The 23,492-nt window shown below is 36.2% G+C and overlaps 1 protein-coding gene across 1 annotated transcript in view; it reads left to right on the plus strand.

Annotated features, from left to right (window-relative positions):
- STOX2 (storkhead box 2) overlaps positions 1–23,492 on the plus strand; it is a 224,924-nt gene that overhangs the window by 27,180 nt on the left and 174,252 nt on the right. The gene's annotated exons all lie outside the window — the stretch shown is intronic.

The following is a 23,492-nucleotide window of genomic DNA, read 5'->3' on the forward strand; positions in this document are numbered from 1 at the left end:
AAAAAATGGATTTCTATTCATTAAAAAAAAAATTAGTTTAACCTCGAAAAAAACTGCATTTTAGTTCGAAACTTTACATGGCACTAGGGATACAAGCTTTAAAAGTGAGAAAGTTCTTACCCCTCCAGCAGCTTATATTCTCAGGGTGGCTCACCCACAGTTTAAGAAGTGCTGAAGAGGGCTGGGAGGGAATTTAGTAGTCATTTAGTCTAATCCCTTAACTTTCTAGATAAGAAACAGGTCAAAGGGAGTTAGTCAAGTGTCTTACTCATGGTCACATGGGTAATAAGTAGCAGTATTGGGATTAAAACGCCACTACTCAAGATTCTAAATTCAATACTTTGTTAAAAAATAGAATTTTATTGATATCTTCTGTTTTTATTGCTTAGATTTCCTTACGTCCCTTCCCCATCCTCTCCCAATGAGTTAACCTTTTTTTAAACAATGAAATTAAGAAATAGCAAGAAGAGAAAAAAGTCAGCTAAATAGTGAAAAAAATCTGACCTTGTATGTATTGTTACACAACTGTGGAATAGCTCTTTGAAAGAGATGGAGGAGGGAGGAGGCTTCTCACATGTCTTCTTTGGGGCTAATTTTGGTTTTCATAATTTTGTAACACTCCATTTTGTATATCTAGTTTTCTTCACTGTATTGCTTTTCAAATTATATACTAGATTTTAAAATCTAGACTAGGCAGAATAAAACTAGCATTTATATAACAATTTAAAGTTTGCAAAGCACTTTACAAATATTATCTAATTTAATCCTCACAACAACCTTAGGAGGTAGGTGCTATTATTAGCCCCATCTCATACATGAGAATCAAGCTGCTAACAAAGGTTAGCTGACTTGTCCAGACTCACAGCTAATAGGGTACTTTAGTTAAATGAGTTAATGAGGATTTTCCCAAAGATATTTTTGTTTGTTAGTGAAAAATCTTTGTAGAATACAGATATATGAAACATAGATGAATCTTAATTCAAGATTAATTCATTATCAGTATCAAATGAAATAGTGTTTGTGAAAGCATTTTGTATGCTATAACATTCTATGCTTTGTTATCACTTTTCATTTTCTCCAAATTACCATTCTGAACATATTATCATATAGTAGAAATTATAGGAGAATGAGGTGAATCTATAAGTAACTGAGATTATATTCTGCTAGAGAATGGTTGTGTGTCTCTGGAGAAGGGAATGGAGAATACTGCCTGTAGGGTTCTAGAGTTTCTACTCATCACACTGTATAACTCATAAGCCCCTACTGGTGAGTTTACCTTTAACAGTCAGGCAATAGATACAATTAGCTGAAATGTACTAAAATGCGTGGAAATATACTAAAATATAATAAAATGGAATATTAAGAACAGTAATTACAAATTATTTCCCCCACAAACCTGGGGCACATGCTTCAACATAGCTTCTATAGGAAGAGTGGGTACAAGGTTAAAGTTGACATTTAGGGAACACATGTGGCCAAGGCAACCTGAGCCTCTGGTACTGCTGAGCCCTCATATACTTACTCTTTTGATGAGATCTTTCTGCTTCTTCTCTGGCTTCAGGTCTTTGCTAGTTAGCTGAGCTTCCATAATCTGCTTATCTCCACTGCCTAATTGTCAGTTGCCAAGGCTAGTTCTAACATAAATCCATGAGCTCTCTTCTCTACTTCCAAAAGTGCGTCTTGTAATTGCATTCTTGGTTGAATGACTGCTACTCTGTGACTATGATTGATTGGGGAGTATGTGGATTTGCTCCCTACCAAATGTCACTCAGCTATGCCTCAGAGTCTCTCTGACAGATGAGGCATTTCCTATTTGCAAATGGCTCTTCTGCTAGACACCATGGCAGATGCTGGAAAGAGGAGAAAGGAATTCTCTCCTCCTTACCTGTTTTCCTCAAGCATAGATACAGGAGTCATATTTCATAGAATTGTCCCCTGTTTGGAAAGGATGAACTCCTTTTAAAGAAGTACATCATTGGTACAGCAAACCTTCACCAGGTCAATGGCTATCTTTTCTTCTAGTTTACTCAAGAAGAATCTTTCATACCTCACAAAAGCATTACTGAATGAGACCACATCTTATCTTTATACTTAACATGACCCTTTTGTTTTCTATCTCATAATTTCTAAGAGACAAGTTATTGTTTTGCTATTATATTAATAAACAATTATTAAATTAGGATCCAGGCTTTTCTCCTTTTATTTCCTCATTGAAGGTCTCGCCCCTGTAAAAAGTCAATCTCTGAAGAACATGGGTGATTGATGAGATTGTCCTGATCCTCAAGGTACATGCTTGTCAATCTTAGGTGGGACCCCACCCAATTAGGAGACCTTAGCTCTTTTTAGAGTATAAACAAGATCCAGTGTAGGTAAGAGACTGCTCTAAGGAAATGAGCCCCTGTCCTTGCACAGGGATGCGTTAGAGTTTAGGGTGACCCAGTTCATGAAGCTGAAAATCAACCAGAGTGGTCTGGATGGAGATAGATTCCCCTGTCTGGATTGTTGGAGACAGCTGAGTCTCATGACCAAGCAACTTTCTCAGCAAGAGGAACTGAAGACCTCTAACCCACCTCCTCATAAAATGTCCACTAATCAGGGCTGATTTTCACTTGTCAGGGGCATTTCCTTTCAAAACATGTTTAAGACTTTCAGGTCATTGAGAGAAACCACTGGCAATCAATTTATTGATTATTAGTTAGCATAATTAATAAATTGATTATTAATTACCTAGAAACTTTCTGTGGTGTTTTTCATTCATCACATAAGACTTCATAAAAGGACTACAGTTGGGGAATCTTATGTGATCTTAACATGCATGGAAGACACCTTGTTGGAAAAGCCTTTAAGAGAGCATTTCGTTTTTCCAAATTGACTATTTTGTAGTCAACAAATAATGGGCACAGTGGGATCTTGTATTCTCTTCATCTTTTCATTGTAAAAATATCATCTGCCATAGAAATATCATTTGTGAAAGCTTTCATCTTCCCTTCTCAAACCTTCTGCTTTCAAACCCTCATCAAGTTGGCAGATTATTCTCACAAACATTTTACATAGATGCGAAAATAGATATATTAGTTAGCAATTACTGGTATCTTTCCCCTTTGCCTATTTTTGCTAATAAGATAATCTGGTAATTGTCATACATTTGTGATCAAATTTTATTTGATTCTGAAACGATACTGAATTTAATCTGATCTTTCTTGGATGATTGTGATGGCAGGAGACCTATGATTTCATAGGCAGAGGGAACTCTCAAGTGAGGAAATTGCCTCTGATAATAACCAAAGATTTTGCGGTTCACTGGTGTCTTCATTGTTATGAAGTTTTTAATTAAAAATTAATTTTAATTAAATTAAATTTATTTTAAATTAAAATATATTTAACTAAATTTATTAAGTATAAAGCTAACATTAATTTATAACATTTGTACGTGTCCTCATCTACTAGAAATAGACACAATAGTAGTAACTGAAAATATTAGCAAAGAGAGATCTGACCTATAGGATGCTGAATGTACTAAGTTATAATCTGCTTGGAAGGAACAAAATCATAGCCATTTAAAAAAATATACAGTTAATACTTCAATGTTTTAAAAGGTCTATGATTCTATTGGAACAAGTTCTACCTGCACTGATGTAGACTGTAGTTCTGCCATGCTTAACAAAATGCTTTTATAAGTTGCTGTGAGCAACAACTAAAAACCAAATGATCTTTTAGTGGCCAAGTTTTGGGTGATGAGCCTCTCTATGCTTACCCAGGCTAGTCCTCAGGTGGTATGCTTATATTCGTGGTTTTCTAGCTTGTGTACACTGGCACGCCCTTCAAGAACCCAAGGCCATTGTGAGCCATCAGCATATAGCTCTGATGGAAGCTATATGGGATGGAATCTCCCCAAGTTGGTATGAATTAATATGGTTAATTGATTATAAAATTCTAGGGAGACCACCACCCTAGTTCAGTACCCATCACTTTTTTCTGGGACTATTTTAATAGCCTTCCAATGAGCCTCCTTGCTTCTTGTCTCTCCCCTCTCCAATCCATCTTCCATACAGTTGCCAAAAGAATTTTTTCTTAATCACAGATTTGACTAGCTCAGAACCTTGCTCCAAAAACTTTCCATGGTTCCCTACTAACTTCAGGATAAAATACATGATGAAATACAACCTGACACAATCTAGCTCAACAGCCTTCCTTTTCAACCTTGTCTGACATTCTTGATCCCTTTACTTATTCTATTTTTGAGCTGGGTTCAAACTGGGCTACTCAACTTATCTTTGCCCAAACACTTTTGTGATTCTTTCTTTTCTATTGTTTTTTGAACTAGAGTCTTAAGCCCATTGATGGAGGGAACACCTGGTGAGAACCTCCTTCTATCAATACCAGTAGAGACCCTTGTTACCACTTAAAGTCTTTGAGAGTTAGCTGGGACCACTGAGAAGATAGGGGTCACACAAGATAGTATCTGTCAGAAGCAGGACTTCCTGGCTGTGAGGGCATCTCTATCCTCTATACCATTCTGCCTATTGGAATTCTGTTATGAATTATTTTTTTAGAAAACCCAAACTTTTAAAGTTCTAATAAACATTCATACCAGCAATCTCTTAGAGTTAAGATCAGACAAAATGATGCCCCTGCTCTTTGCAATATGTCTTTGCCTAGTGTCAGAGGTCTCTTCCTTCCGCTCCTCGATAGGTTTCAGCCGTCTATGTTATTTATGACAGGTGTTCTCTTTCTGGCTCCTATGTGATCTCTATCACAGAGAATGTGCACATGTTCTATGCACTGCCCTTCCCTTTCCTCGCCCTTGCAGCCTGGCCCTTCTGCAGAGAGCCTGTCTTTCTGGAGTGCATCTGATAGGTGCTTCCTGCCTTGCTTTCAAATCCAGCAAACTTGGAAAAGTTGTTGAGCCTTGAAAAATACATATCTGGCTCCACTGTTAGTACTCACGCCAGTGAGTAAAAATTAGACTAATTGCTTTTAATCTTCCAGTCATTTTAGTTTCAGGCTGAGAACACTGTGGTATTTGTGAACAGGCTTTTGTGCCAGAAAAATAATATAAAACTATTGTTCAGAAAAATCGCTCCATTAAGAGCCATCACCAGCACTGTAATAATGGCAATTAATGACAATCAGGGGCAAACTTATTGCCAGCCATTATTGATTTTTTTTAAAGAACAAAATATTTAAAGTCTTTTTTTCTTTTCTTTTTTTTTCTTCTTTTTTTACCTTTATGTAAGTGTTTTGACATCTGCTTGTGATTACTCTGTCTTGTAAGTAACCTTTCAGGCTCAGTTCTTTTTAGGAAAAATAAATTCCTTATGCAATAAGTATGCTTTTTCAAAACTTTATCTGCTATATAGCTTGCAGGCTGTACTTGTGAACAACTCAGTACAAAGTACTTTTTGGGCACAATTTGCCATCTTTGAAGGGAATTTACATTGTAAAGGAAGGAGAATTGTCCTATATATTATCCTTCCACTGAATAATTTTTAAAGAAGAAAAATTATGAATCTTTGTAATAATGTTTTGCCTTTTTGAAGGGAAGGGGTCTGATACCTGTGATTTCATTGATGTGGGAATTCTCGGTATGGAAATTGCTTCCATCAATTCAGGCATGCAACTGTTCAGCAATTTAGAATCAGAGAAAGTTGCCTGGGATATTGAAAGATTAAGGGATTTGTCCAGAATGAACAGATAGACTATGTCAGGGTTGGAATTGAACTTTGGTCTTTCACCCTGTAAGATTAACTCTACATACACTGCCTGACTGTCTCCCCATGGGAAATGTTGCATTATACAATTGGTCGATGTTTTATTTGAAAGTCTGATGAATTCTATAAGCTAAGGTATCAATAGTAGGACAGTCAGAAAAGTTTTTTACAAGTCGACTCTGTGTTGTCTCTAAAAACCGTGAATGTGACTTCAGGTTTGTTTAGAACATTTTTTCAGTACATTGGCTTCTATTTTCTGTAGAAAGGGAGACTCTTGACTCCTTGTCTCCACATGTTATATCCTGTTCACTTGTTCAGATTTGTTCTTAAGTATTTTTTTATACCATGTTGTTACAAAAATGGAAAAGGTTGGTGTGTTTTATTTTTTGATGTCTTCATTTCTGCATTTCTAGAGGTGTTCTGAGTAGTGCCTTGAAAGGTCATAGACACCCTCTGCCTCTAACATCTATCTATCCTGTGCTCTTTCTAAGGAAGTCCCGGGGTTTGTGGATGATGTTAACAACTACTGTGAGTACGTAATACTACCTTTCCCTATCTCACAGGAATATTGGAAGGATAAATGAGAGAAAGGGTATGAAAATACTTAGAATTCTTTGGAAGAAAGATGTTTAAATCAAATCTATCATCACCATCATCCTTACTCTTGTAAGGATTATTACTACTGTAAGTGGTATGAAGAAGCTATGTAACCCTATAGTCCTAAATTTGTAAAGCTTCTGATGGTGTTCTTTGTGTAAATGAGTTTTTCTCCACCCAAGACTCACATTCTTTGATTTCATTTAGGTCTAAAGCACACATCTAACTGTGTCACTCTTCTAGTCAATAAGATTTAATTGCTTCCCATTGCCTCTAGGAATGAGTCTAAGTTTCCATGTTATTTAAATCCTTCACAGTCTAGCTCCAACCTACCTTTCCAGCCTCATCACGCATTATTCCTCTTCATAAATACTATATGGTGAGCCAAACTGACCTCTCTTTGGTTACGCATCCATTGGACATCACCTCATATCTCCAGTTCTGTGTCTTTGGGTTGTTCCTTGTGCTGGGAGAATACTTTGTCCTCATTTCCATTTCTTAGAATTCTTACTTTCCTTCAAGACCTAGTTCAAGTGTTACCTTCTACATCAGAGGTTCTTTCTTTCTTTTTTTAATTTATGGAATAAAAAAAGTATTTCCATAACATCGTATAATAAAAAATGATTGCACATGAAGCTACATATCTATTATGTGCAATTTGTCATTCCTTTTAAATGTATAATAAAGTTACATAAATTTCCCTCTTTTTTTCTTCCCTCCCCCTGCCATCACCCTAGAGATGGCTACCATTAGACACAAATAGGTATATTTATGTAAAATTATTCTGCACATACTTCTCTTGATCAATTCTTTCTCTGGATGTAGACAACATCTTTCTTCATATGTCTTTTATAGTTAATTTGGGTATTTATAATAGTCAAAATGACTTAGTTTCTCAGTCATTCTTAATATAATATTGCGGTTAGTGTATACAATGTTCTCTTGGTTCTGCTGATTTCACTTTTCATTCTTTTGTTTTTTAACTTTTTTTGTCATCATGGGCCCCTTTGTCAAGCCAAGGGAAAGCCAAAGATCCCTCTTTTCAGAATAATATTTCTAATGCATAAAATAAAATACTATATAGGGTTACAAAAGAATCTAATTATATTGAAATAGTTATCAAAATATTTTTTTAAGTATGCGCATATCCTCAAATTGAGAACTGATATTCTACATGTAGCCTTTTCTATTCCTCCCCGCAACCTACCCAAGGTACTAGTCTATAATATTACCTTTTGGTCCCCATTTTATAGGTGAGGAAATTGAGGCATAGATAAAGTGATTTGCTCAGGGTGAGATAGTTAGTGAGTGTCTGGGGTTGGATTTGAACTCAGGTCTTTGTGACTCCAGGTCCAGTGTTCTGGCCACTGTACCCCCTACCTGCCTTTCATGAAGGAACTCCTGAAGATAATTGCTTTGAAGTATGTAAGAGCTTCCTAACTGCATTGATGGAAGGAGTATATATTGATCATCCAACAATCATATATAAAGCACCTATTAATGTGCTAGATTCTGCGAGAGGTGTGGGGTTCAAATATAAAAAATGAGAGTCTCTACTCATGAGAAATTTACATTGTAATGGGGAATTCAAGAAAAAGCCTATAAATACAAGATAATTTGAGAAGGACAGCATGAACAGTGGTGGTGGTTAAGGGATCGGGAAAGACTTCATGAAGAATGCGATGGTGGAGCTCCATCTTGAATGAGAGGAAGGTGAAGGTATGAGGAGCGTACATTTGGATCCCCATAAAACCATGGATGCCACTGTTCAGAATTTATTTCAATAGTATTTTTGTTGATATCTAAGAATACTTATGTATTAGTGTCTATACACATGATATAAATATTGTATGTAGAGTTTTTAAAATTGTTTCTAATATTAATGTATATAATATATAAGCTAATATAGTCTATATTTTAATGGTAGCATGATGTAATAAATAGAGGTGCTAGCCTTGGATTATTGTGGGGATAAAATGGAATATTATTTGTAAATAGTGCCTGGCACAAAGTAGGTACTTTGTTGTTGTCCAGTCATTTCCAACTCTTCATAACCCCATTTGGGGTTTTCTTGGCAAAGATCCTGGAACAATTTGCCATTTTCTTCTCCAGCTCATTTTACAGATGAAGAAACTGAGGCAAACAGTGATTTTTTTTGCCTAGGGTCACACAGCTAGTAAGTGTCAGAAGCCAGATTTGAACTAAGGTCTTCCTGACTCCAGGTCTGGAGCTCTATCCACTGCCACACCTAACTGGCACAAAATAGGTGCTATACAAATCTATATCTATGCCTCTACATTTATATATGTAAGAATAATTATATGCACATATATACATATACACATGTACATACATGTATATGTGCGTATATATTTATGTGAATATATGTATATGTGTGTGTGTGAGCATGTGTGTATACACACACGTATACGCACACATACTTATTTCCATCCCCTTATTCTCTTCTTGTGATGCCTCTGAGCAAGTCCCTACTTCTCAATTTCCCAGGCAGCTCTCAAAGACTGTGTTTGTAACCACTGTTCTATAGACACATTATAGACTCTCTACTGAAATGTTGGTCCCTATGTATACTTTGGGGTTTCTTTTATATTCTTTCACATTCTTGGCTTATAGATCCTACTCATGAAACCTAATGAAAAGATATGAATGGTACTTCCAGCATACTAAAATATACTACCCACTTGTGAGCACATAATTCAGAATATCAGAGAAGTTTTATTAAAAGGAGGCAAACAAAACAAAAAACCTTAAATAAGCCACAATTAATCATTTATGACCCCAAATATGAGTTTCCTCCCTCTGCCACACCCAGCAAATGTTGCCAAGAATTGCTCTCTTGTCGGAGAGCCTGGCCCTCCAACCGTAGCAGGATTCCCAGGTCTGGTTCTCCTTCCAGGCTGCCTTGTTGTCTTTTGGGTGGAGATGGCCAAAAGCCTCTGGAATAACCAATTTTTCTCTGTCATTAAGAGCAGCTTCATTAGGGATGTAGCCACCAGCCTTTAGAGTTCTGACTGGTTGGCAGGAAATTCATTTTTTTGGCATTGCTAGTCTAGGGATGTGGCACCAAACTGGAGATTTCTCACCCAAGTTATGCCCTTTGTCTTTCTTCCCACAGAGGGGAAATCTCCAAAAGCTTGCTCAGGAAATGTGTCCCTGTTCCCCCAACTTTAATGGCAAGTATGTCAAACTGGGGACCACTAAGATGTACATGAGAAACCTTGCAGGCACATATTGATTCAGAAAACCACATATTAACAGGATCAATGTTTTATCGTATTTTAATTTATTTTTGTTAAATATTGCCCAATTACATATTAATCCAATTCTGCTTGCACTAGGGAGGTTGGCTGCATATTAAGGAGTACTTGTCTTCTCCCTTCCAGGCTCGGATATGGGCACTACAAATCTGCACATCCTTTCCCACTTTGATACCTGGGAGGGATGTCTTCTACCTGAGAGAACACTTCCTACCTATTTGGCCAGGAGCCAACAAAGCACTTCAGTTTCTCCCTCAATTTCTCTTATTTCTCCTTAATTCTTTTCCTTTCTTTCTGTTTTCTTTCAAGGCAGTCTGAGTTGAATGACTTGCCCAGGGTCATACAGCTAATAAGTGTCAAGTGTCCGAAGTCAGATTTGAACTTAGGTCCTCCTGACACCAGGGGCAGTGCTCTATCCACGGTACCACCTAGCTCCCCCTCCCTAATTCTCACTTAAGTCATGAAGAAGCTCTAGTAGGCAGACTTCCATAGGCTGTTGGCCGCTTTCCCTCTTTACCAGCTGCGTGAGCCAAAGCGGGGATGGGTGGTAGAAGTTGTGCATTCTTCTGGGTTTCCAACATGTTTTCCCTCCAAGGGGACATGATTCATTTTTGGTTGAGGGAAAGGGGAGGTCCTAGTCCTGGCAACCAGCACACAGGTATATCTAAATAAATAAAGAGGAATTGGATAGTGATATGTACCTTGGATTTCAAAGCTCCTTGAGGCAATCAAAATTCCCTAGAGATAAAAGGACTTGCCCAGGGTCACACATACACATAACTTGGTGTTATTTTGTGTGTTTATTTTGATCACATACCAGAAAAAGTGTTCCAGAGAGTTTTTTCTAGGGATTCCTGCCCATTGAATTCTCTTGTGAAAAGAACCTCTATTTCTTTCCTCCAGGTAACTTCTCCTAGAATTGCAGTTCAATTAATTCATCAGTCAATACACATTTATTATCACTGAATAATATTATTATTGCATATTATTATTAAGTATTTACTATTGCCAGACACTATACTAAACACTGGAGATAACAAAAAGAGGCAAAAGATAGTCCCTGACCTCAAGGAGATTACAATGTAATGAAAAAACATTTAAATAAGTACCTAACTGTGCTAAGCATTTCACAAATATTATCTCACTCAATCCTCCCAATAACACCGGGAGGTAGGTGCCATTATTGTCCTCATTTTTATAGTAACACAGAGGTTAAGTGACCTGTTCAAGACCACACAGCTAACCAGTGTCCAAGGTCAGATTTGAACTCTGATCTTCCTGACTCAAGGCCTAACACTCTGTCCATTGTATCACCTGCTGCCTCCTGTTGGAGTGGACTCCTTCTTTCATCTCCTGTTCTACTCTGAGCAGTCACCACAGAGGATGTGCTGAGAGCTTTGAGAATAGCTTAGGAGAGAGATGAGCAAATGAACTCCTGTTTTTTGGGGGTACATATTTAAATCTCTTTTCCTTCTTTTCTCAGTGAGTATAAACTGTTCTGCAGTAATTCTACTGCTTTCATTCTGACTTTCTTTCCTTTCTCCTCAGACCTAAACATGTGCCTGTGATTGGTGGTTGCCATGGACAGAGTTGAAAGCAGAGGTAGGGGAAAGATAGAGGAGTGGATTAATCTTTTCAGGTTTTTTTTTTTTTCCTCTTGGTCTCTCCATATTGTTCTAGAAATAAAGTTTGACACCATTTCTCCAGAGGAGCAAAAAGGATTGTTGATTTGGAGGTGGAAGGGACGTTTGAGACTATTGAGTCCAAATCCCTTCTTTTACAGATGGGGAAACCGAGGCATGGAATGGTTAAGTGGCTTACTTTGAGTGACAACACAGTTCATAAGGGTCTAAGGCAAGATTTTAACCCAGGGCATCCTGACTCCAAATCTAGGGTCCCATCTGTTAATCCATGCCTGTAAATCATAGATTCAATCTTTCCCAGATGAAGAAAACTGAGAAGTCTAATCTAATCTTTTACTCTCTACATAACTTCCTTTGAAAAATAGCTGTCTGGATTCTGTTTGAATGCTCCTAAATCAGGTTTCCCTCACCTTTTCAAGGGGATACCATCAGGGTTCTTCTTCTACAAGCCTGATTTTTCCATGTTTACTCAGAAATAGATGTTTTCCCAGAAGGCAAAGGGATGTTGTGTGTGTGTGTGGTGTGTGTGTGTGTGTGTGTGTGTATGGTGTATGTGTGTGTGTGTGTATGTGCATAAGGTAAACTCTCTCCCTTCAAGAGCATGAAGATTTTTGCCTATTTAATTTTGATGAATGTAATAGTAGACCAGAAAAACAGGTGGGCCAGGCAAAGAACAAGACTCGATGATAAAAAATAGATAGTTTCTGTGTTTCATTGAGTACCCTTCTAATATTGAAGAAAAGATCTAGACCAGAGCCCCCAACCTGTTGGGTAGGCCCCTATGGAAAATGTATAAGAGGACATGGAGAAAGGTTGTGAAGGCTAAGACAGGGTGCATAGCTGTCATCTTCGCCACATGGGAGAGAGGTCATAGACCTACTGAAATATTGTAATGAAAATACTAAAGAGAATTGACCTGCAGATTCCAGGCCAGGGGAAGGGGTAGAAAGAGTACTTTACTGATGCACAGCTGGAACTCCAGAAATCCTCCAAGGGATACATATCTCTTCATCCCATTTCAAGGTGGGGGGAATTCCCTGAATCCTGTCTCTGCCATACACTTCATTTGCAGAAACCATTCCTGATCCTTTAAGGAGTCTCCAAGCAGCCTGATTCATTTCACCCAACTTGGCACTGGCCCATTCTTCTGGCAGCATCCCAAACTTGCTTGCAAAGGCAAACACATGGTGACTTTCCAGAAAGTATGTTTGAGGGATTATACAGTGGGTTCTGAAGATTTGGTTTTTGCTTTCTTTAGGAAAAAAATAAACTCTGGCTTACTATCCTAGTTGGCTCTGACCTCTTACATTAATCTTATATTAAGGACTGCTCGAGCTTCTTGGTTTTTCCTGTTTATGTTATCAGTAATAAGGAAAGGGACTGAACTGAATCTTTTTGTAAGCCATTGGGGCTGGTGAAGGGGTGATACATATGTTACTGCTAATCCTAGAATCCAGACTTAGGTGTCTGCCCATGTGCAGTGATTTAAAAGGCACTGACAGATCCACCTGCACAAAGATAATCTCTCTGGGACAGTCATGGTGCCTGGAATTCTGGCCTCATTGTGTATCTTAAGGCATCATCTCCAAAAAGTTTCCCATTAATGGCAATATTACCCATAGAAGTAGCATCAGAAGCCGCTAAGCTTTACTAACTACCTTAGGATGGTTTGTAAGGAGATGGGTGGCACAGTGGGTGGGAGAGCTGGACTTGGAATTAGGAGGAACTGAATTCAAATCCCACATCAGACATTTACTAGTAGCATGTTTCTGCACAAGTCAGCCTCTATGGACTTTGTGTTTCCTTGATAAAATTAAGAGGTTAGATTCAATACCCTCTCAGGTTGCTTCCAGCTCTAAATCTATGATCTGTGATTAGATGGTTGGTCTCTGTTTTTCAAAGTGATAGTGTTAAGGGAAAGAAACACAAGACAGAGCACTGTTTATTTTCTTAAATGGAAGATAGGTGGGAAAAGGTCCATAGCAGGAGTAGTACCCAAATGTGGTAGACTTCTGTAAGACAGAATGAAGACTTTGAATCCCTGGTGGGAGTTGCCAACATGGTCATAGGCCAAGAATGGGAAGGGGCCTCAGAAACTATTTAGTCTGACCTTTTCATCTTACTAATGAGGAAAACTGAAGCCTGGAAAGGTTAAAGAATTTGCCTAGAGTCACACAGGTGGTAAATGTCAGAGGGAAGATTTGAATCCCAAGTTGATTATATTTTCCACTATACCTCATTGCTTGGAACATATAGAATTTGCCTTAATACATACTTTTTCTAATGAATAGTTTTAGTGCTGGACCTATTGAGATCTTGTGAAAATATTTTAGGTAACAAATGAATCTAATGAAAGTGTCTTTTGATTTTTTTTAGACTAAGAAAGACCAGAATATTGTTCTTATATTGTAATGACTTTTTATTTATCTCTGGACTGGGCATTCACTGGATCCTAATTGGAGTGGTTACTTGATGGAAACCAAGTGTAGTTACACACTAAGAAATACTTTTCATGTGAAATGAGCAAAATATATTCTGGTTTAGCAGTTGTTTCCTGCATTTAATCCAGGAATTCTCCCCCCTCCCATTTTCATTTTCAGTAGTATAGACAATAGCAAATTGGAAACATGCTTCTAGCCCTGAGGTTGAAGGCAAATGGAATGAATAATGAATTTTCAAAATCTGTACCTTGTAGTTCTGTTTTCCTTTTATGAAGAATTTTCCTTTAGGATGACCCCTTTCACTTTACACTTAACATTTCAAAGGATTCTGAAGGACTGTGCCTTCTCAGAGATCCTTGCCAAAGATTTTGGCATTGTCATCATTAGTCCCTGAAGCTGAAACTGCAGGCAATTTTAATCCCAGTGCTTTGAATCCCCCACTTTTGTGTTGAGATTAGGAGCACAGGGGATAGCCTTTAAAGGGGTTTCACTGAAGTTTTTTCATTGCCTCTCAATAAAAGCACCAACCTTGGCAGGGCTCTTTCCCTATTGTCAGTAATTTCAGTGATTTACTTGATGGTGAATAGAAGTCTGTACAATGGTGGCTGTTTGGAAAAAAAATTTGAAATAATAAAAGGACTTGGTACTGCAGACCACAACTTCATATGCTCACAGCCTATTTCTACACAGAAAAAAATTATTAAACATCTACCCAATCATGTGCTTTGTATTATGTTACAGTGCTCAAAGTGGGAGGAATCAGGAAGTGAGATGATAACCACTTCCTTGGTCAGTTCCACCAACCTCTGACACCCCTTGTATCAGTGTTGATTCTCATTAAGCTTGCTCACCCCATCCTTGCTTCCCCAGAATCACTGTTTTAGCAGATCTCTTTACTGATATATTTTGCTTTACATAGTCTAGATTTCTCCTTGTACCCTGCTGTCTTCCCTTTCCCAGAGAACCATCTTTGATAACAAAGAATTTTTTTTAAAAAAAGGAAAGAAAAAAATCAGCAAAATTGGACAGTATTATCAAAAAAAAATCTGACAATATATGTAGTTTTCTACTTGTGTAACCTCTTCTTGCAAAGAGTATGGGAAAGTCATATCTTCTTATCTTTGAGGTTGATCTTGTTTATTATTTTGTAGACTTTTTATTGTTTTGGTTGTACTTTCTATTTTTGTTGTTTTTTTGATAAATAAAACTTTGTTGACTTTTTTTATTGTTTCCACTTCATTTAAATTTCCGCCTACATCCTTCCTCCTTTCTCTTTCCCACAGAGAACTCCTTTATAGCAAGAATTTAAAAAAAAAGGAAATAAAGAAAAAAATAGCAAAGCCAATCAGTATTTTGAAAAAATGGTAACATTTTCAATGTTGTTGTTCAGTTGTTTCAGTCATGTTTGATTCTTCATGACCCTATTTGGGGTTTTCCTGGCAAAGATACTGGGGTGATTTACCATTTCTTCCTCCAGCTCACTTTACAGATGAGTAAACTGAGGCAGAGTTAAGTGACTTGCCCAGGGTCACACAGCTAGTAAGTTTCTGAGACCAGATTTAAACTCAGGAAGATGAGTCTTTTTGACTTCAGGCCTGGCACTGTATGTACTAAGGTGCCACTTATCTGCCCCTCCACCTATGCAAAGGAGTGAGGGGAGATGGCTTCTCAGATGTCTTCTTTTGGTAATATTTTTTTTTGTAATATTGTAACATTCATTTTTAATAATTATAGTCATTCTTTCAGTTTACATTGTTATAGTCATGTATCTTATTTTCTTGGCTCTGGTTACTTTGTATCTCTTCATGTCAGTCTTTTTTTCTCTCTCCAAATTTATTTATTTATTTGTTTTCAGTTTTCAACAATCACTTCCATAAGTTTTAAATTTTCTTCCCCTCCTTCTCCAAGATGGCATGTAATCTCATATGGGCTCTGCACAGGTATTCTTATTAAACACATTTTCACAACAGTCACATTGCATAGAAGAATTAAAATGAATGGGAGAAAGCATGAGTAAAACTAAACAAAACCAAACATAACAAGAGAAAAAATAGTTTGCTTCATTCTGGGTTCTGACTCCATAGTTCTTTCTCTGAATGTGGATGGCATTTGTATACCACAACTTGTTCAGTCATTCCCCAATTGATGGGCATTCCCTTGATTTCCAGTTCTTGGCCACCACAAAAAAGCCACTATAAATATTCTTGTACATGTGGGACCTCTTCCCATTTGTATAATCTTTTTGGGATACAGCCCTAGAAGCAGTATTGCTAGGTCAAAGCCCTTTGGGCTATAAATTGCTTTCCAGAATGGTTGGATCAGCTCCACCAATGATGAATTAGTGTTCCAACTCTCCCACATCTTCTCCAACATTTATCATTTCCCTGTTTTGTCATGTTAGCCAATATGACAGGTGTGGTGGTGTACCTCAGAGTTGTTTTGGTTTACATCTCTCTAATCAATGCTGATTTAGAGCATTTTTATATGACTATAGACTATAGACTATAGACTATGTCAGTCTTTTCTTCTCTTTGTTCATCATGTTCCTGATTTTTTATGTCAGTAATATTTGATGACACTTTTGTGCCACACATTTTTTTAAGCCATTCCCCAACTGATGCATATTTATTTTATTTTCAGTTCTTTACAACCACTAAAAATGCCGCTGCAAATATTCTGGTACATTTGGAGCCTTTGTTTTGGTCAGTGACCTCCTTGGGCTACATGTCTAGTGGTGGAATCTCTGGGTCGGAGCTCTTTTAGTCACTTTATTTGCAAAATTCCACAATTCTTTCTAGAATTACTTTACAAGTTCACATCTCCACCAACACTACATTTATGTTTTTGTCTTTCAACACCCCCCTCCCCCAACACTGACTATAACCATCTTCTTTGTCTCTGCCAATTTGCCAGGTATAGAGTGAAACTTCAGGGTTGTTTTGATTTGCAATTGTTTTATTATTAGTTACCTAGAACATACTTTTGTATGATTTTTAATAGTTTGTAATTCTTTTGGGAACAATTTGTTTATGTCATTTGACCACTTATCTACTGGGGGAATGGCTTTTGATCATGTATATTTCTGTTAATTGTCTCTGTATCTTTGAAAACAAACTCTTAGGAATCAAAGGTATGTGGTACAAAGGTTGTATCCCTCAGTCAACTTTTTGTTTGTTGCTGTTCAGTCATTTTGCAGCCCTGTCTGACTATTTGTGATCCTATTTGGGGTTTTCTTGCAAAGATACTGGAGTAGTTTGCCATTTGCTTCTCCAGTTCATTTTATAAATGAACTCACTGAGGCAAACAGGGTGAAGTGATTTGCCCAGGGTCACATAACTAGCAAGTACCTGAAGCCAGATTTGAACTCTAGAAGATAAATTTTCTTGACTCCAGAACTATCCACTGCACCACTTAGCTGATCTCAGTCAACTCCTTCCCTTCCTAACCTAGATATATCCATTCCCCTTTCTTAAATAGTATTTTATTTTTTCCTAATTACATGTCAAGACAATTTTTAGCATTCAGCTTTACAAAATTTTGAGTTCCATTTTTTTCTCCCTCCCTCCCTCCTCTCCCCTCTTCCTAAATGGCAGGTGATTTGATATAGATTATATACATGCTGTCATGTCATGTCATGTCATATTAGTCACAATTGTGAAAGAAAAAAACAGATCAAAAGGGGAAAAACATGAAAAACAATAAAGTAAGTGAAAAAAATGTATACTTTGATCTGCATTCATAGTTCATCAGTTCTTTATCTGGATGTGGATAGCATTTTCCTTCCTGAGTCCATTGTACTTCTCTTGGATCATTATGTTGCTGAGAAGATCTAAGTCATTCGTAGTTGATCATCACACAGTGTTGCTGATATTGAGGACAATGTTTTCCTGGTTCTGCTCATTTCACTTTGCTTCAATTCATCCAAGTCTTTCCAGTTTTTTTCTGAAACCTGCTTGTTCATCATTTCTTATGCACAATAGTATTCCATTACATTCATATACCACAGCTTGTTCAGCCATTCCCCAGTTGATAGGCATCCCCTCAATTTTCATTATTTTACCATCATGAATATGTCTGCTATAAATAATTTTGCACATGTAGGTCCTTTCCCCTTTCTAATGCTCTATTTGGGATATAGATCTAGTAGTAGTATTGCTGAATCAAAGGGTATGCACTTTGGTTCCCTTTAGACATAGTTCCAATTTGCTCTCCAGAATGGTTGAGTTAGTTACAACTCCACCAACAGGTGTCCCAACTTTCCCACATCCTTTCCCACAGTTATCATTTTCCTTTTTTTTTGTCATATTAGCCAACCTGATAGGTGTGAGGTAGTATCTCAGTTGTTTTATTTTGAATTTCTCTAATGAAAAGAGCACTTCTTCATATGCCTACAGAGAGTTTTGATTTCTTCATATAAAAATGACATGTTCATACCCTTTGATCATTTATCAGTTGGGGAATGACTTCTATTCTTGTAAATTTGAATCAGTTTTCTATATATTTGAGAAATGAGACCTTTCTCAGAGACACTTGCTGTAGAGATTATTTCCCCACTTTCTGCTTTCTTTCTAATCTTGATTGCGCTGGTTTTGCTTGTGCAAAGGCTTTTAAATTGAATATAATCAAAATTATCTCTTTGTAAGGTTCCCTACCTCTTGTTTAGTGATAAAGCTGTAACTCACTCAACTTCTCCTCTATGAATCTGGATGCTATTTACCTCTTGGTGCATATATTTTTAGTATTGATATTACTTCATTATCTGTGGTACCTTTTAGTAAGATGTAACTTCCTTCCTTATCTCTTTTTAATTAGATCTATCTTTGTTTTTGCTTTGTCTGAGCTCAGGATTACTACCCTGGTTATTTTTTTACTTCAGCTGAAGCATTAGATATATCTATTTTGTTTATGCAAAAGTTTTTCAATTTCATTCAATCAAAATGATCTCTTCTAGCTTTTGTAATTGCCTTAGTTAAGAATTCATCCTGTATCTATAGCTGTGAAAGGTATGTGATATGACTGCCTTCTAATTTTTTGTGGTATGATCATCAATATTCCAGTCATGTATCTATCATGATTTTTTATGTAATATGGTATAAGTTGTTGGTCTAAGTCTACTTTCTTTTTGCCAGACTTCTCTCCAGTCTTCTCAGTAGTTCTTATCACAAATAGGGAGATCTTTGCTAAATAGTTTATGTTTGTGGATTTATAGAAGACTGGATTACTGATTTTCATTTTTACTGATTCTCCCTTCTCTAGTATGTTCTATTTACTTGGTTTTCTAGTTTTTTTTCAAACCAGTACTAAATAGTTTTGATGATTACTGCACTATAATATAATCTGAGATCTTGAAGTACCATTACTCCTTCATTGCCCTTTTTTCATCATTTCCCTTGATGTGCTAGATCTTTGTTTCTCCAAATGAATTTAGTTATTATTTTATGTATCACATTGATAGTTTGACTGTTATGATATCAGAACTGTAAATTGACATTGGTAGTATTGTTATTTTTTTGTTACATTGGCATGGCCTAACCATGAACACTGAATTTTCTTCTAAGTAAGTTGATTTTTTCTCTAAGGAACATTTTTGTGATTGAACCTATACAAGAATTGAATATACTTTAGTAGGTTGATCCCCCAAAATCTTATAAACTCAGTAGTTTTTAAAAATATTTTCCTTTATTCTATTGATTCCTGGATTTTGTTGTTGTTTTATAAGGGTTTTTATGGGTTTATTTTGTAGTCTAAAACCAAAGCTATTGTCTCAATTAGTTCTTTGCTAATTACTATAATTTTTTAAATAATCTGTCATGTCAGCAAATAAGGATAGTTTTATCTCCTCATTGCCTTTAATTTTTTCTCTTATTTCTAACATTTCTAGAATTATATCAAATATTAAAGATAGATGGCATCCTTGTTTATTAATTATTCTTGAAAACTTTGATAGAATGCTCTTGAAACTATTAGAACCAAATAACATCCCCTCCCCCACTTTGGTAGTTAGTTGCTTTGCTGCTACTTCTATTTCCTTTTCTCAGACTAGATTATGTAAAATCTCTATTTGGTATTCTGTAAGTTTAGATTTTTATCTTTTTGGAGGTAATCTATTATTTTTGTGGATTTTGGTGTCATAATCGTGCATAGCCTGCCAGGCCACACTCCTTTGGACTAATCCATCTTGCCCCAAGAATATCTTCATCCTAAAAGATCATTTCAATCTTGGAACTCACAAATTCATACCTCAAAAGTCACGTTTGCTTCTAAATCTCTGTCTAAGGACAAGCACCCAGGTCAGCCATCTCTTCATTTCGTATCTCTGGAACTTTCCATCACACCCCAAACTGGATACCCTCTTCCCCTCCTAACCCACCCATTTGCAGCTTATTAAGACAGCTAGTTGGTACAGTTGAGTGTTGGACATGGAATCAGGAAGATCTGCCTCAAATCATGGCTTAGAAACTTACTTTCTCTTTGACTCTGACCAACTCTTTTAACCTCTGTCTATGAGGACCCAATGAGATAATAGTTGCAAAGCATTTAGCAGAGTGCCTGGCAGAGGTGCTTAATAAATGCTTATTTCTATAAGAAATGTTGAGCTGGTTGGCTTTGGAAAAGCATGAAAAGACTTGCATGAAATAATGCAGAATGAAACAAGCGGAACCAAGAGAATGTATATAGTAACAGCAAAATCATTCAAAGAATAACTATGAATGATTGAGATATTCTGAGTAATCAGTTATAAAGGATTTGTGAAGGAAAATACTGTCCACTGCCAGAGAAAGATGGTAGCATGTATTGTGTGGTTCCATATAGATATCTATATCAAATGTTGGCCTAATATAATGCCAGATTGGGAGGGAGGGAGACAATTCAGAACTCAAAATTTAACAACAACAACAAATTAAATAAGTATTTTAAGAAAGAAAAAAAAGAACTAAGATTTTTTTTAAAAACTAATTTCCTTCCTTCCTTTTAGTGTTTTGTCTTCTCCATTAGAATGTAAGCTCTTTGAAGGCAAAGACTATCTTCTTGCTTATATTTGTATCTTGTCTCTCTCTTCTCCCCCTCATATAGTACCTCATACATAGTAAGTGCTTAATAAATGCTTCTTGCTTGCTCGCTAGTAGTAGATAATGGTCATCCATTTAATTCTGGTTTTATTGTGATTTTACCTTCTTTACTTATGTTTTATCGGTATTGTATTCTGCTCTTTTTTTAAATCAAGTTGGCTAAAGTTTTATCAATTTTGCTAGTCTTTTCCAGTTCCAAGTCTTTTTGCTTTTTCATTTTGTCTTCTCTAATATTTAATATGTCTTCTTTTGTGCTTCTTTTGAGTTTATTTGTTGGGTTTCTAAAATTTTAAAATGCACATTCACTCCATTAATCCTTTTCTATTTCATTAATGTATGCTTTTAGGAATATGATTTTTTCTCTGAGAATTGCTTTAGCTACTTCTCAGAAGTTTTGGTATCTTGGTATCGTCATTTTCATTGTCGTTCACATGATTATTAATGGTTTCCATGATTTGATCTTTGATTCACTTGTTATTTCATTATTAAATCTCTTTATTTAGATCTGCATCTTTTGTGCTTCTTGACTTGATTACTTTTTAATTGCATTATGGTTTGTAAAGGATGAGTTTAACAATATGGCTTTTTTGATTTTTTGCAGTTTATCTGCACCCTAACACATGGCCATTTTTTATAAAATGTTTGGCATCATTCTTGACCACCACTGTGTCTTACTTTCCATCATGAACTATGACCACCATTGGTCTTTATGTTTCCTTGTCATCAGTAATCATTGAGGAATACACTATACCCTCAAGAGTGGTCATATGGGAAGTTGTTGATGTGGTAGCACTATAGAAATTTAAATAAATAAATAGATAGATAGATAGATAGATAGATAGATAGATAGATAGATAGATAGATAGATAGATAAATAAATAAGGTTTAGAATGTGAGGACCTGTATTTGAATATTGGCTCTTCCTTCTACTATACATTGAGCCTTGGGTAAATCACTTAATCTTTCTGGGTCTCAATTTCCTCATCTATAAAATGGGGAGGTTGGACTAGTTGATACCTGAAGGTCCTTCAATCTGCAAAACCTATGCTTATGTGTAAATACAAGATGGGTTTGGATTCCCATGGTTGGGCATTTTACAAAATTGGCTTCCTCAGATACAAGTGTGATTGGCACATTTCTCAAAGCTTCTTGCATCAGTCAGTCAGTTAGCTAGCATTTATTTAAGACTGCTATGTACTAAGGATTGTGCTAAGCATTGGCAATACAAAGAAAGGCCAAAAACATTGAAAGGTTTAATGGAAATTATTTTAAAAATATTATTGAGCAAAAAGACTTGTGCCGTTCTGAGTTAATGTAACTGAGATTCATCTCAATTTTTAATACTTCTTTTACTCCCACCTGTGATTTCATTGGCGTAGGTAGTGTCAAACATGCAGAATCAGATGAAAATGTAATTGAGAAATATTTAACAAAATAGAAATATAATAAAACATATATAATTTATGATTTTCTAAATCAGTACCCACAGGTATTATCATTTGTGCTCCCCAATTCTAAAAATTCTTTAAAACTATTACTAGCAACAATAATTTGCATTGTACAACAGTTCTTCCTTAAAACAAACAAAATTACACATCTTAGATCTTCTTTGCTAAGGTGGGAAAGGAATGGAAAAGTCATGAATTTTTAGGAATCATTTTAATGATTCAAGATCCGCTGACAGTCATTAAGCATTCATTATTGTCATATATTATTAACATACAACAAGTTGTATTATATTATATTACGTTACATTGTGTTATGTTATGCTATGTCATGTCATGTTATATCATATTACTATTATGTTGTATTATATTATACTATATTAATTATATTACATTATATTATATTACATTACATCATATTATAAGCTTTCTGTGTACTAGGCAGTATGTGAAATACTAGCAATGCAAAGAAAGGCAAACAAGCAGACAAAAAAACAACGGTTTTTGCCTTCAAGGAATATATATATATATATATACATATTTTAATGCAGGTCATGCTCTGCATTCTGGACATCTCAGCTTTGGCTTTGCCTCTGTACTTTGATGACTCTAGAAGAGGGATTGAGATGAAGGACTTTGTACAATTCTGTCTCACTTAAATCCAATTTATACATAAGTCAAGACATCACCCCATGATGTCACCGGTCTTTTCAAAAAAATGCAGAATGAACAACAGTTCTAATGCACAAGACAACAGGGAAATAATTGTGTGTATGTGAGACAAGGTAGATTAAGGTTATCTTAAAGGGGAAGCCACTGGCAGCTAGGAGGATCAGAAAAGGCTTTCTGCAGAAGGTGAGTTTTGAGCTGAGACTTAAGGAAGCCAAGGAAACCAAGAAAGATGAGGTGAGGACCAGAGAATTCCAGGCCTGAGTGATAGGTTGCCAGTGCAAAGGCAAGAGAGAGGAGATGAAACCTCAAGTAGACCAGGCAGCCAACAGGACCTGAGTGAGGAAGAAAGGGATCCATTTTAGTCTTATGACAATATTTGAGATGAAAGAACTTGAAGCTATCAGTAGGATTATAGATTTAATTCAATTTTAAATTCAACAAACATTAATTGAGTAGATACTAGATATAAATATAATCATGAAAGCCTTCAAGAAACTTGAATGGCTGTTACTAAGTACAATGTTGTCTTGTGTCTGCTCAGTTCATATAAGCTTTTCTAGGTTTTTCTGAAGTCAACCTGCTCATCATTTGTTGTAGCGTAATAGTATTCCATTACATTCATATACCACAACTTA

This window comes from Notamacropus eugenii, chromosome 7, assembly GCF_028372415.1.
Source record: "Notamacropus eugenii isolate mMacEug1 chromosome 7, mMacEug1.pri_v2, whole genome shotgun sequence".
NCBI classification, from domain to species: domain Eukaryota; kingdom Metazoa; phylum Chordata; class Mammalia; order Diprotodontia; family Macropodidae; genus Notamacropus; species Notamacropus eugenii.